Source organism: Astatotilapia calliptera, chromosome 19 (assembly GCF_964374335.1).
Source record: "Astatotilapia calliptera chromosome 19, fAstCal68.1, whole genome shotgun sequence".
Lineage (NCBI taxonomy): Eukaryota > Metazoa > Chordata > Actinopteri > Cichliformes > Cichlidae > Astatotilapia > Astatotilapia calliptera.
In genome coordinates this window covers 144,403-158,329 of record NC_137440.1, presented here as the reverse complement: position 1 = coordinate 158,329, position 13,927 = coordinate 144,403, and the positions used below count along the sequence as shown (strand labels likewise).

The 13,927-nt window shown below is 42.3% G+C and overlaps 1 long non-coding RNA gene across 2 annotated transcripts; it reads right to left on the bottom strand.

Annotated features, from left to right (window-relative positions):
• Nucleotides 1-10,490: 10,490 nt before the first annotated feature.
• On the bottom strand, nt 10,491-13,593 carry LOC145422495 (uncharacterized). 2 transcript variants are annotated; one of them, XR_013903795.1, is made up of 4 exons: nt 13,478-13,593; nt 12,332-12,526; nt 12,074-12,179; nt 10,491-11,549 (listed from the first exon to the last, which is right to left on the bottom strand). It is a non-coding gene; the product is annotated as an uncharacterized LOC145422495 (long non-coding RNA). The 2 variants fall into 2 exon arrangements; XR_013903794.1 differs by lacking the exon at nt 10,491-11,549 and having other exon boundaries at nt 11,873-12,179.
• Between the last annotated feature and the right edge of the window lie 334 nt (nt 13,594-13,927).

Sequence of the window (13,927 nt, the reverse complement as noted above, 5' to 3'; positions counted from 1 at the left end):
CTCTGTGCACTTCCTGTTTACTTTGTGACTCTCACGCCCGTACATGTCATGTTCAGTTCACCCCGCCCTGTCTCGTTATGATTATCAGTGTCACCTGTGTTCCCCGTGTGTTCCCACTTTCCTCGTTAACCCTCTGTGTATTTCTGTCTGCGTCTCCCTCTGTTCAGTGTGACGTCGTCCCTCTTGCTGTGTGGATCTCCCTGTGTGTCTCTGCGTATGTTAGTTTACTTTTCCCAGTTTAGTTTTGTATTTCCTATGTTCTGCCATTCCAGCATTAAAGCTGTGATTTTGAGTTCATCCCTGTGTCTGTGAGTTTTGCGTTTGGGTCCTCCTCCTGCCTGCCGCACAGCGAATCGTGACAATTAATTCCCATTAATGCTAATATGGAAGCTAACACTGAGCTAAGGCTAAAGCTAATGTTCCAAGATGGCGACTGTAAACAAAATAGTTACTATGGACACAAGATGGCGGATTTCAAAATGGCGGTTCATGGACACAAAAGTGGTTACCCTGGACACCAGCAAGGAGTATGATGGGAACCAGGAAATCAGACCAGGTGGAGCACATGGAGCACATGGGCTGTATCCCAATTCAGGGTCTGCAGCCTTAACGGTCCTCAAGGTCAGCGTACTCAAAGACCGCTAAGGCTGGAAGTGCGAGGCTTGTGAAATGGGACTAGGGTCTAGCCTTCGTCACGCTGCCCAGGTTGCTTAGCAACCATGATACTGTAAGGCAGTGACTGGAATTAGTCACAAGGTGTCGCTGTTGAGCTGCATATGTATGGTAGATCTAAGCAATTTTGACTATTTGTCCTCTGTAGGACACAGTAGTTCAGATTTCTCGTTCGCGCGGGCGCCATCTTGGTTCAGTGTTTACTGTGATTTGCAAAGGTAAGCACTGTCAGTGGTGTACTGCATTGGTTTTTTGTTTAAAAATAAGTGTTCCACTGTGTAAAATAGCGGTTTGTCATTTAAGCCGAGCATATATTTTGTATATTGAGAGGTTCATGTATTGCCTGAAGAGAGTATGAGCAGTTTGTGTGCATGTTTCATTTGGTAATATCTGCCGCAATTTCGGGCTACATTCCCGCTAGTTAGCAGAGCACCCATTCGGGCAAAGTAATGCAAGATGAAGCATTAGCTTTTCAGCTACAGTTTGCTGGTAATCCTGCTATGTTAGTTTTGTGTCATACTCATTCCTGAGACCAAGGAATTTTGTAAGGACATGATTATTTTTGCTTAATGTGTTTTTTATATATTTGTTGTTGGCTTTTACTATGTTGATAAACACGCAGTGTTTACTGTGATTTGCAAAGGGACAGCAGCAGAGTTGGAGTGGTGTTTGCCCCGGCATCTGAATAAACGGCGCGGTCCGAGCCACAAATTGAACACCTGTGTCTGACTGGTCTCTCTACTGTGCACCCCAATCCAACACAAACTTACACAACGCAGAGTCCGGGGTGTAGGGAGGCCCCTGCACTGGTTGGGTTACAATACCAACCGCTGGAAACGTTTCATACAGCTTTGTTTGACAGAAATGAAGGAGAACATATTTTGTACATTTGTTTCTACATGAGCTTTGTGTGATTTGATAAATATCTGAGTCTGAGACCACATGTCAGGGCTCTGTGTGCGGGCAGGCGGAGATGAGGATCCAAACGCAGGACTCAGACACTAACGTGAAACTCAAAAACCTCAGCTTTATTGCTGGTACGAAAACAAAACATGAAGTGACCACAGAAACCGGAGAACAGGAACACACAGGCATAATCTGAGGGTACGACGCGACACCGAGCATGGGAAAACACAGGGCTTAAATACACAGGGTAGTAATGAGGGAATGGGCCAGAGAAGGGAGACACAGCTGGGGGAGATCAGGGCTAACGAGACGGGGGAGCTAAGCTGCACACACTAACATAAGACAAAGACTTTCACAATAAGACAGGAAACAAGATGCAGACATGACACTGAGAGACAGACTAGACACTGAACAGAAACTGCAATACACATGAGAACCCAAAACCTAAGAACTGATCCCTCACCAAGAATAACAGAAACAGATCCATAATGATAATAATAAACAAAGCACCAGAACATCAGAAAACAATCCATAATGCAAAATAAACCAAAACATAATAAACTCAAAATACTGGGTCCAACGGACCCAGAACCGTGACACCACAGGACTGTAAAACATGATTGTTGGGCTTCATTTCTGTACTGAACAGTCATTTAAGATTAGCTAGTAAATAACATGTCTGTGAAGGTTCTCAGTCATCCAGGTCATCGTAGTCAAAGGAGCTTGCAAAGAAAAGCATCTGGACTTCTTTAAGTTACTTGAAGACGTTTCACCTCTCATCCGAGAAGCTTCTTCAGTTCTAAGGTCAAATGGTGGAGAGTCCCAGATATAAACCTAGTGGGAGTAACCCCCACAGAGGGACAAAAGGACCCCCTGATGATCCTCTAATCGCCTGAGCCAGGGTGTGAAACTGGGTGTGGGTCCCAATCAGCCAGAGTTTCGGGTGAGTTCATTGTGAAACCTGGCCCCACCTTATCATGCAAATTCCTGAGATCAGACGGACTTTACGGACTTCCTAAAATCCACAAGGAAGCTGTCCCACTCATACCCATAGTCAGTAGCATAAACTCAGCCACTTATAAAATTGCTAAACACCTTGCTACCATCCTTGCTCCTCTTGTGGGGAGCACCCCACACCACATCAAGAACTCCACCGACTTCACTGACAAGGTCCAGAAACTTGCCCTGGATCCAGATGAAACCATGGTGTCCTTTGATGTAGTCTCTCTCTTCACTTGCATACCCACCACGGAGGCCGTGGAGACGGTCAGAAAATGACTACAAGAAGACAGCTCCTTGGAGGACAGGACCAACTTCACACCCGATCAGATTTGCACACTGTTAGACCTCTGCCTCACCACTACATATTTCAAATACAACGAAGGCTTCTACAGACAAAAACATGGCTGTGCCATGGGCTCCCCCGTGTCACCTATTGTAGCCAACCTTTACATGGAGGAAGTGGAAAGGAAGGCTCTTGGCTCTTTCAAAGTAAGAGTACCCAGCCACTGGTACAGATATGTAGACGACACCTGGGTCAAAATCAAGACACAAGAAGTGGAATCCTTCACTGCACACATTAACGCTGTGGATAAAAATATCAAGTTCACCAGGGAAGACACAAAGGACAACTGTTCGCCTTTCCTGGACCGCGCTGTGCACATTGAAGAGAACGGCAACCTCAACATCGAAGTTTACCGGAAGCCCACACACACGGACCAGTACCTCCTCTTTGACTCCCATCACCCTTTGGAACACAAACTTGGAGTAATCAGGACCCTACAACACCGGGCAGAACATGTTCCCTCTAAGCCTGAAGGAAAAAAGAAGGAACACACACATGTAAAGGAAGCACTCAAAACGTGCGGCTATCCTAAATGGGCGTTCTTAAAGTCAGCAAAGAGGCACAGAAAAGAAGACCAGACACCAGCGAGGGAGGATAAGAAGGACAGACGCAACAACATTGTCATCCCCTATGTAGCCGGTGTATCAGAGAAACTCAGGAGAGTTTTCTCCAAGCATGACATCCCGGTGTATTTCAGACCCAGCAACACGCTCAGACAGAAACTGGTTCACCCAAAAGACAAAACGCCAAAACACAGACTTAACAATGTGGTGTATGCTGTACAGTGCAGCGAGGAATGCTCAGACCTCTACATTGGAGAGACCAAACAGCCACTTCACAAGCGCATGGCACAACACAGAAGAGCCACCTCCACAGGACAAGACTCAGCAGTCCATCTGCATCTTAAGGATAAAGGACACTCTTTCGAGGATGCCAATGTTCACATTTTGGACAGAGAGGACAGATGGTTTGAAAGAGGAGTGAAAGAAGCCATCTATGTCCACTGTGAGCGACCATCTTTGAACAGAGGCGGGGTTTACGACACCAACTCTCTGCCATCTATAAACCAGTTTTGAGATCCCTCCCCAGACGCCTTAACGCCCACTCACATCCTGGGCCATCTGATCTCAGGAAATCACATGATAAGGTGGGGCCAGGTTTCACAATGAACACACCCGAAACTCTGGCTGATTGGGACCCACACCCACTTTCACACCTTGGCTCAGGCGATTAGAGGATCATCAGGGGGTCCTTTTGTCCCTCTCTGGGGGGAAACTCCCACTAGGTTTATATCTGGGACTCTCCACCATTTGACCTTAGAACTGAAGAAGCTTCTCGGATGAGAGGTGAAACGTCTTTAAGTAACTTAAGGAAGTCCAGATGCTTTTCTTTGCAAGCTCCTTTGACATTTGACCACAAGCAATCTTTTCTGGTTTGACGCCGTCTTTGTAGCCAGAAACCAGCTCTCTCCTCGGCTTCCTCCACTACACGCTTCCCCCACGCCAGTCTCCTCCGTCACTATAAAGGGGAGAGTCATGAGCTCCATCACCCTCACCTGTGCCGTCCAACGTCCCGCCACCAGCCTACACTGCAGCAGGCCAGAGACCACTCCCCTGCCACAATAAGTACAAGTATATCCTTGCTGTACCCTTAATGCTAAATATGCTAAATTAACCGCTGCCTTTGCCCCTTTGGGATTATTCTTATGTCACTGGGATGTTGACCTTTGACCTTCACATTAGAGAGATGGGCAGACATAATTAGTGTATGAATTTTAAAGTAACAGGTAATAAAGAGAGTGTAGCAAATGTAGTCAGGTTTATTACTCTGTATCACACATGAGTGCCTGAGGGAGGCGGGGCTGACTGGGGAGACACAGGAAACAGAGAGACAGGGCTGACTCGACATGAAACGATGAAACGTGGGACACGGGAACAGAAACTAAACACAGGCTGAAATGAACACTGAGGGAGGGAGAACTAAGATTACTGAGAGCCTGATAAATAAGAAGAACAAAAACCAAGAAAAACAAGAGTCAAAGAAAACCAAAAACACAAAGCATTGGGCCAGGACCCACTGCTGTGACATTTATATGTGATAAAAACATTAAAAACTGCTCAGATGTTGAAATCTTTCTACGTATACTTTAGGTTCAGCTCTGCAGCCTGGCATTTGGTTAAGCATGATTCAAACATTTTATTTTGTTTAACTGGTTTTAATTATAGTTACTTTTTGTGAACATTTGTTGCAGCATTTAAAAATACATCATTTATTTTCAAACTTTTATTTGATTTAGAGCATCATATTTGACCAACGTAAATGTTTTAATTTCATATAAAATAACTGAAACAGTGAACTAAATATCTGAAATCTTTCCTTCCTTAAAAGTTATAATCCTACTTAAGTTATAGTGCAAACGCTTAAGCAACAAATATACTTAATGCTAATTAATTAATATTTCCCTTTGATGTTGCAACTATGCGGTCACTTCTGTCTTTAAACAAAATAATATTTTCCAGTTACAGAAATCATGAAGTCCAAACTAAAGTGCTACTGTTGCTATATGCATTTTATATAAATCATGGATGATGGTCCTGACATGAAGGAAGAGAAAGTTACAGGTTGCATCCTTTGACTTTGTCTCCGTGCCTTTGGGCGATTTTCAGAAGGACAGATGTTTCTGTTCAATTCTTAAATCAATTTTTTCAAACACAAACACTATTTTAAAGCTTCTAGAGAGTAAAATATTCATGATAATTATAATAACAATAATAAAAACAAAAGCTCTCAGATCCATCAAACCAAGCAGCAGAAAGAACAATAACTGAAGAGAAAACTTTAACCTTGTGGACTTCATTATGTTCCAGCGGCTCTACAGACGCTGTGACCTCGAACTTAAGCAGGTCGTAACGTATGTGCAGCTCAATAACTTCATAATCAGACCCTGTGGTATTTAGGCAGCAGAACAACTAAGAATAACAACTACAAATAATGTTTTTAGGTTTCTGTTGTACTGCAAGGTTCTGTACAGGAGAACCAAACCAAGAGCAAATATTACGTCTCATTTACACCTGAGCACGAAGAGCCATCAACATTTAGCAAATTGAATCATCTTTGTTTAGATGCAAGAAGAATCATATAGAAATGAAAAAGTAGAAATAGAAATCCAGAGCAAAGATATCCTCTAATTCAGCGTAGCACATGTGCAGCTGCTGCGATTCACGTAAGCATTCGGCTCGTCGCTGTTGCAGATTTTTCTCTCGCTGTTCTGGCTCACAGCACTGCAAACACAAAAATAAATATCCCCAAAGGTGTGAAAGGGAGCTAATTAGTAAGAGTATTGTTACTCTCCGCAGTAGTCCAGCAGTAGAAATCAGTCCAATAACAAGGTGTGTAACATCTAGCAGGGTGACAGAAAAACCCAGGGTAACTTCTAAGGACCTCAACGTCTCTCTCACATTGTGTTTTTTAAACATGCTTCCATTTGTCACTTCAGTCTTTACTCTGAAATACAGGAAGAGAAATCATGGCTGAAACAATTTCTCATGAAACCAGGGGTGTGGTCCAACAGTCAGTTTGGTGAGGAAGGTTCCTAACTGAGAGAAGTGACCCAGAAGTATCTGTGTAGCAGCCACAATGAATCCAGATCATGAGCTTTATTAACTGATCAAAGTCTCTTCTTTCATCTTCTGTATCATTCAGTTTGCATTGGTAATGCCCATTATTGTAATGCTTTTTTAAGACGAGCAAAACTTTATTTCACTTTGGGTTAGCTGGGATAAGTGATGGATGGAGGGAATTTTACTTCAGCCACAGAAATCCTAAACAGGAAGGAGGAGCAGAGTTACAGTGGATCACTATCCAGCAGGGAAACAAGGTTTATTTCAATTTCTTGGCCATGAGTGAGATTTACTGAGTGGGCAAATTAGGGAGACGACACCATCAGATCCCGAGCCCTCCATGTGTTAATCAAGAGACTGCTGCTGTGCTACATCCATAAATAATGAATAAATTAGGAGCTAAAGCTGAAAGGACAGTTTATTTGTACCATCTTCACGTGAACACATTCAAGAACATCACAGATGAAGAAACATTAAAAACTTCCACACTACATAAAGCAAGAAAAATTGTTTTTCTTTCAGGTGGTTTCAGAAAAACAGAAACATCAAACATCTCCAAGACTCTCTTTGAAAGAACTACAAACCTTTGTTCTCATGGTCCAATCATGAGTGAACTCCCCGATGAAGCCTTGTGTGCTAAAACATGTCAGAGTTTTAAACATTAAACATGAGTTTCCAAAACGTTTTGCTGGAGAACAATGAACTATTTGACTGAGTTTCAATCATTTACAGACGAGCAAAACCAGGACAGAGAAAAAAGGACAAAACTGACTCAGTAAAACAACAGAAAAGAAGATCCCATGTAGATCTGTATTATGTAGAAGTTCAGCCCAGCAACCAGTTCAGTTCAACACAAGTTTAAATGATTCTATCTGAACTCTGTGGAGCCTGATCTCAAGCTTTTTGAGTCTGACACAGAAACCAGAGGATCTTTCTGTGTCTTCAGGTTCACTGTGATCCAGTGATGGGAGTGATTTCAGCCCTGAGTGATCACACTGATGTTTGCACAGAGCAGACAATGAGGTGAATGTTTGGGCACATTGGTAACAGTGAAACAGTTTATTAGTAACGTGGGATCGTTTGTGTGCAGAGTATGAACTGAGATTCCTGAAGCTCTTGTCACACTGGTCACAGCTGTAGTTTCCTTCCATGTGTGCACGTTCATGAAGGTTATGATTACCTGACTGTGAGAAGCTTCTCTCAGAGTGTCTGCACTTGTGTGGTTTCTCTCCGATGTGGACTCGTTCGTGTGATTTAAGGTCCCTTGCAGTGGTGAAGGATGACCCACACTGATCACAGAGGTGCTTTTTAACCCCACTGTGAATCAGTTCATGTCGTTTTAAATCACTTGGTGTGGTGAAGCTTCTCCCACATTCTTTGCAGTATTTCAGTTTGTCTCCAGTGTGTCTACGTTGATGTGTTTTAAGGGCAGCTTGCCAACTGAAAGTTTTTCCACAGAGGTCACAATGAAAGTCTTTCCCACCACCACAGTGATGACAGGGTTGAGAACTGGATCCATGTGTGTCGCTCTGCTTCTAAACAAAGACACAAAGACAGTGTAAGTCAGTCCTTCAACATTTGTATCCTGAACGTCGCCTGAAATAAAGAGCATCTCTGCAGACGTCCAACTACATTTGACTGTTTCAGTTAACACACTCAGTTTACTGGGCTGCAATAACTACAATACTACCACCATAATACTACAGTAATACTAAAATCATAACTGAAAGGAAAATCTGAATAATCACTCAGAGCTGCTTTTCCATGCAGTAGAATTGCTAACATGCTAACACAGTTTAATGAGCAGAGTTGTTCCAAACAGTCAGGCTAAAATGACAAGATAACAATATAAATACATACCTCACCGTAGCTGCACTTGTAGAGTCTCTTTCTGGTGTGGATCTGTTGGTGTTCTCTCGGGTAATGTGGAGATTTAAAAGTCTTCTCACACAGGTCACATTGATAAGGTCTCTCCTCAGTGTAGGTAAACATGTGTCGTTGTAAGTGTGTGTGAGTTATAAACTCTTTGCCGCACTGTTCACAGCAGTACACATCATGTCTGGTGTGAATGCGTAGGTGTATATTTCGGCTCTCTCTCTGGCTGAAAGTTTTTCCACAGATGTCACAGCTGTATGCCTTAATTCCAGAGTGGGTAACTAGATGCTAGATGAAATGCAGTCGTGGAACAAACTCAACCTTCAAACTCCATTAACACTAGTTTTAAACCTGAAGGTGGAGCGTGGCACCAAACACCTTAAAGGTCTCTTATCCCCACCTGCTGGTAGTTCTAACACATTACATCCAACCTGCTGTTAAAGATAATTCATGACTGTTCAAACACTAAAATCATGCCCATCCCTCCTGATTGTACACACACACACACACACACACACACACACACACACACACACACACACACACACACACACACACACACATTATTTTATAATTTAGATTATTTTGTTGTTTCCTATTAGTTGATGATGTTGATGATGAATATCAATAACATTGAGGCACATTACACAAATTTCAAAAACAAATCATGTCTTACAATATTTACAACAACTAAAAGCTCTGTAAATCGGCTTTTAAGTGTTCATATAAGTTTTGAATAATTCTCTAATTTTTTAAGGCAACTTATTCCACTTAAAAGTTGCTCTAAATGTTGTTGAATGCTTGTTGAAAACTGTGTAATATGATGATGTATTTCATCTGGATACTGCAGCTGAGCAGAATAAATGTGGTGTGTTTAACGGAATTGCTTTCTTTAGAACTACAAGTAATCCATAGAATATTTTAGCCTGTACAGGAAGCCAAGAAAGGTTATTATGCATTTGATCAATATTAGTATAGTATGAACATCTTCACATTAATCTGGACGCCTTATTCTGGACTAACTGAAGTCTGTTAAGATCTGTCTTATTAGCTGCTGACCAAATGATTGAACAATACTCCAGATGAGACATTACTAGTGCATTAATGACATCTTTCATAATGAAGAAGTGATACACAAAGAGCATTTCATAGCCATAGCTATGCCTTGTCGGCAGAGTTATGTGACATTAGTGATGTTTGTACTTTCAGCGTTAACTTGGTTTTAAAGCCTTTAAAATATACGCCGTTCAATAGTCGACCTTAATCTGACAGAGAATGTGATGATTTTGTGGATAATTAAAGTCAGTCATATATCCACAAACACAACAGGCTGAAAGTCAGTGATGCTGCTCGGTTTGCAGTCCTGAACATCACGACACAAGCAGGATTCACTGCACTGTTAATGTTAGCTGTGTTATATTGCTGCCTCTGTTCGGTGGTGTCGAGCCAAACGCACTTTAACGTGTGTTTGAACGAGCTGACGGTTCACTCGTTAAGCTGAAAGAAAGATGCTTTAATCACAGCAGTCACACACGTGTCCACTGCACCATCTGGAACTCTTCTTGTTTACACTCGTAATAACACAAACACTAAATCCTGCTTCTCTGTGCTGTTGTGTAGCAGTGTGTACACCTGAGACTGTCACCTGTCTGTCTGTCCTGCACTCTCTGTTTCTTTCTCTCTGATTGTGGAATAAAAGTATGAACATGTGTTTATAAGTTACACTTGTGTTTGAATCCTGCAGCTTATCACACATTTGATTTCCATGTGTGACGACTGCAAGTGTCCAGAGTGAGGACAGACTGAGGGACACACTGCTGCACATCATCTGTGAGGCTTTGCACCCCTGATGATCCACCAGGACAAACTCAGCAGTGTGTGAGGAAGAGGAGGAGGAAGAGCCAGCAGCAGCTGACAGATGGAGAGAATAGACAGACTGTTCCCTGTTTGTGAAGGACTGCTAGGAAAGTTTAACATAACTGTCTGTGCTGAATCAGTCTTATTAGGTGATGTTCAAATAATGTGATCATCCCAGTGTTTCCAGTGTGGGAGAAAGTACTCAGGGCCTTCAAGTTACACACTATGAAAGGCAGCAACAAGTTTAATGTTCAGAAACCTAAAGTCTGTATCAGCAGCAGAATGGAGCTAAAATAAATGTTGGTTTCAGTTCTATGAAGCTTTGAGTATTTTGGATTAGTAGCACTGCTGTGTTTGTTGCATCATATTGCTGTAACTGTTTATATGCTTTATATATTCTGAGCTAAGTTGATCTATAGTGTTACATCATATTCTATAAGGATGTTATGTGTTTGTAGACTTTCTGCCCAGTTTGACCCATTTAGCAGAAGTCAGCCTGTTTAAGGCTCTGATATCTATTCTGTGTGACTTACAGCAGTTATGACATGGTCTGATTTTCTCACCCAATAAAGGAATATTTCATATATCAGTCTACTCTTCATTCTATCAGACACAGTTATCACAGCTCGTACATTTGCTTTTTACACATATATGTAAGCATTGAGCCAAATGTAATAATGCCAACATACTGAAGGAACAACATTTGTCTCTTATATATGATACATCTGTATACACACTGTCACAGATACTTGTCTGTGAGTGAAGTGATTAATATAATAACTATAATATTGGCCATATTATATTTACATTACCACAGTGAGATGACTTTAGTCTCATGAACAACATCAGCTAATTGTTATTTACAGCTAATCTTAAACGACTGTTCAGCACAGAAATGAAGCCCAACAATCATGTTTCACAGTCCTGTGGTCTCAGCCTCAGATACTCATCAAATCACACAGAGCTCATGTAGAAACAAATGAACTAAATATGTTCTCCTTCATTTCTGTCAAACAAAGCTGTATGAAACGTTTCCAGCTGTTAGTATCATGGTTGCTAGGCAACCTGGGCAGCGCGACGGAGGCTAGACGTCCCATTTCACGAGCCTACGAGCCTCGCACTTCGGCCTTAGCGGTCTTTGAGTACGCGGCCCTTGAGGACTTTAAAGCTGCAGAACCTGAATCGGGATACAGCCATGATGATCTCCAGCCTCGTGCTCGCCAACATTCTCACCTGAGTTAAGAAGACGATCACTGAAATGGTCTCAGCAGGTCCTTTGATGACAGCAATGAAATGCAGCGGTAAGGCTTTTTGGGGATTAAGTTCGTTTTCATGGCAAAGAAGGACGATGCAGTTCATCTGATCACTCCTCATAACATTCTGGAGTGCAGGCAAAATGCTATTATAAAAACTTAAGCAGCAACTTCTCCAGGTTCCAATATTTATGCAATTCTCAAACCTTTTGGCCACGACTGTATAACCTCTTCTGAAGTTTAGTGGATATTATACATGGTTATGCTCAGGATGTGTCGGCCAGTTTCCACTGGAAACGCCTTTTGGTTAAACTGTCAGCGAGCAATTTGCATTTGCACTGTTACATTTTTATATAACTTTAATGCACATAAACAACAGCTGCTTGTTTCAGTGAAAATACATTGATGGGTTTGTAATAAAGTTGTGCAGCTGTAAAGTATTTTGTCTGGTGTCAATTCTGTCGTCAGCTACATCGTTATGGCAAATGTTCAAATGTATATGGTGATAAATATCTTTGGTCATATGGTCCTGCTCTGTCTGTCACCTTCTGTGTTGAGCTCATTGTTTCCTCTGTAGTGGCTGAGCTGAGTCCAAGTAGCTGAAAATGTTCCTCTGCTGCTCCGTCAGACTCTCCTCCTCCTGCTGATCAGCTGGGACACAAAACAGATCTTTGTTAGGCTCCACACTGCACTGAAGAGTCAAAGTGTCTCATATGTTCATCTGACAAGTAAAAGAACACATTTTTGTTTCCCGAGGTGGGCAACTTGTTGGAAACAAACACAAAAGGTTTGAGCACTGATACCTGCCATTGCTGCCATTGAAAGATGCAACGCCAGCAATGTGGATTGTCAAGACTCAAACCAATCATCAAGCAAAGACAACAGGGATCATTTGTTTCTGTTTATTTAGCATTCACAGCATTTGTAGTTGCCTTCTGTGCAGGGGAAGTCCACGCACACTGTGTGGTACCGCCATCCGCAGAAGGTGCATTCAACCTCTGTAAGAGAAACGAGATTGTCTGAGACTGAAATGATATTCACTAAAGAAGTGGTGATTTGTAAAACTTCACATTTTGATCCGGGACGTACTCTGCACGAAAACAAGCGCTCACTCGTCCTGCTCAACAAATGACAAGGGCGGAGCCTTATACCACGTGATACAGAAGCTGTGCCGTGTGATGCTAAAATTAGCAGGGAAAAACAACGGAGAGCACGTCAGGGATGACGAGAAAGTGACAGGAGAAAATCCGTCCCGGTCAACCACCCAAACATCAATAACGGGAACCTTATACAGCGCTTCCCTATACCCGTCGAACTCCCGCAGGCACAAAGACATCACGGAGGCTATCACTTATCACCTGACCAAAGATATGGCTCCATCAACACTGTGCAAAACGAGGGATTTAGGAAAACGATCAACACCCTAGACAAACGCTACACAGTGCCGTCCCGCAACTATTTTTCTATTGTTGCACTACCTGCTCTGTACACGCAGCGTCGAGCAACGGTGGAGACGGAATTTCAAGCAGGACAACATTTTGCTGCAACAACAAAACGTGAGACATTTGTTGTTTTATGTTTATTGTTATGAGAGAATCATGATCTCAATTCTAAGCCAAAAAATCGTGATTCTGCAAACGGAGGGCGCCCTTACTCCCAGCAAATGGCTGATAGAAAACCGATCGGTGCCTACGAATTTCCCAATATGCGCTGGCATGACGTCGGGGAAGCATGGGTACGACCGATTATTTTATTTTTTTCTTGCCAATGCCCGTGATGCCCCCCCTCCACCACGATGCATTCTATTGGTTTGCACACTTACACACACCCAGCTGTGGTTTCCTGTTTTGCTGGACTCTGGAGAGCCCCGCCTTTAACGCTCTTCTCTCACAGAGAGCAACAGAAAACTTGGAAAAACTCCAGATTGACTGAACTCAGTTCAAAGTTACCTTGACACCTTTAGATGTGAGACGTAGTGATGGTCCACTTGAAGCTGACGCTCCGGTGCGTCTGTCAGAAAGATCAACGCGCTGCTTCAGAAGCACCGTGTCGAGGCTTGATTCGTTTGGCCAGAGTCACGTGATCAGTGACGTCTGAAGCTTCGTTTAGAACGTACCTTTTTTAAAATCAAACTTTATTGAAACACAATGAGTATACAACATACAAACAGATGAAGTTTACAAAAGAACAGAACATGAACATACAGAACCAGGAGTAAAAAAATGATGATATGAGTAGGCGAAAAAAATCAACATATAAATGTTGTTCTGAGAGGCTTTTTGTTGGTTGAGTCTGAAATTGATTGTATGTACAATTCATATCCTTATAAAAAGGCAGAAATATGGTGTTTTATTAATAAACTTACATTTATGGATATAAAATAGCTAAAAGTATTAACA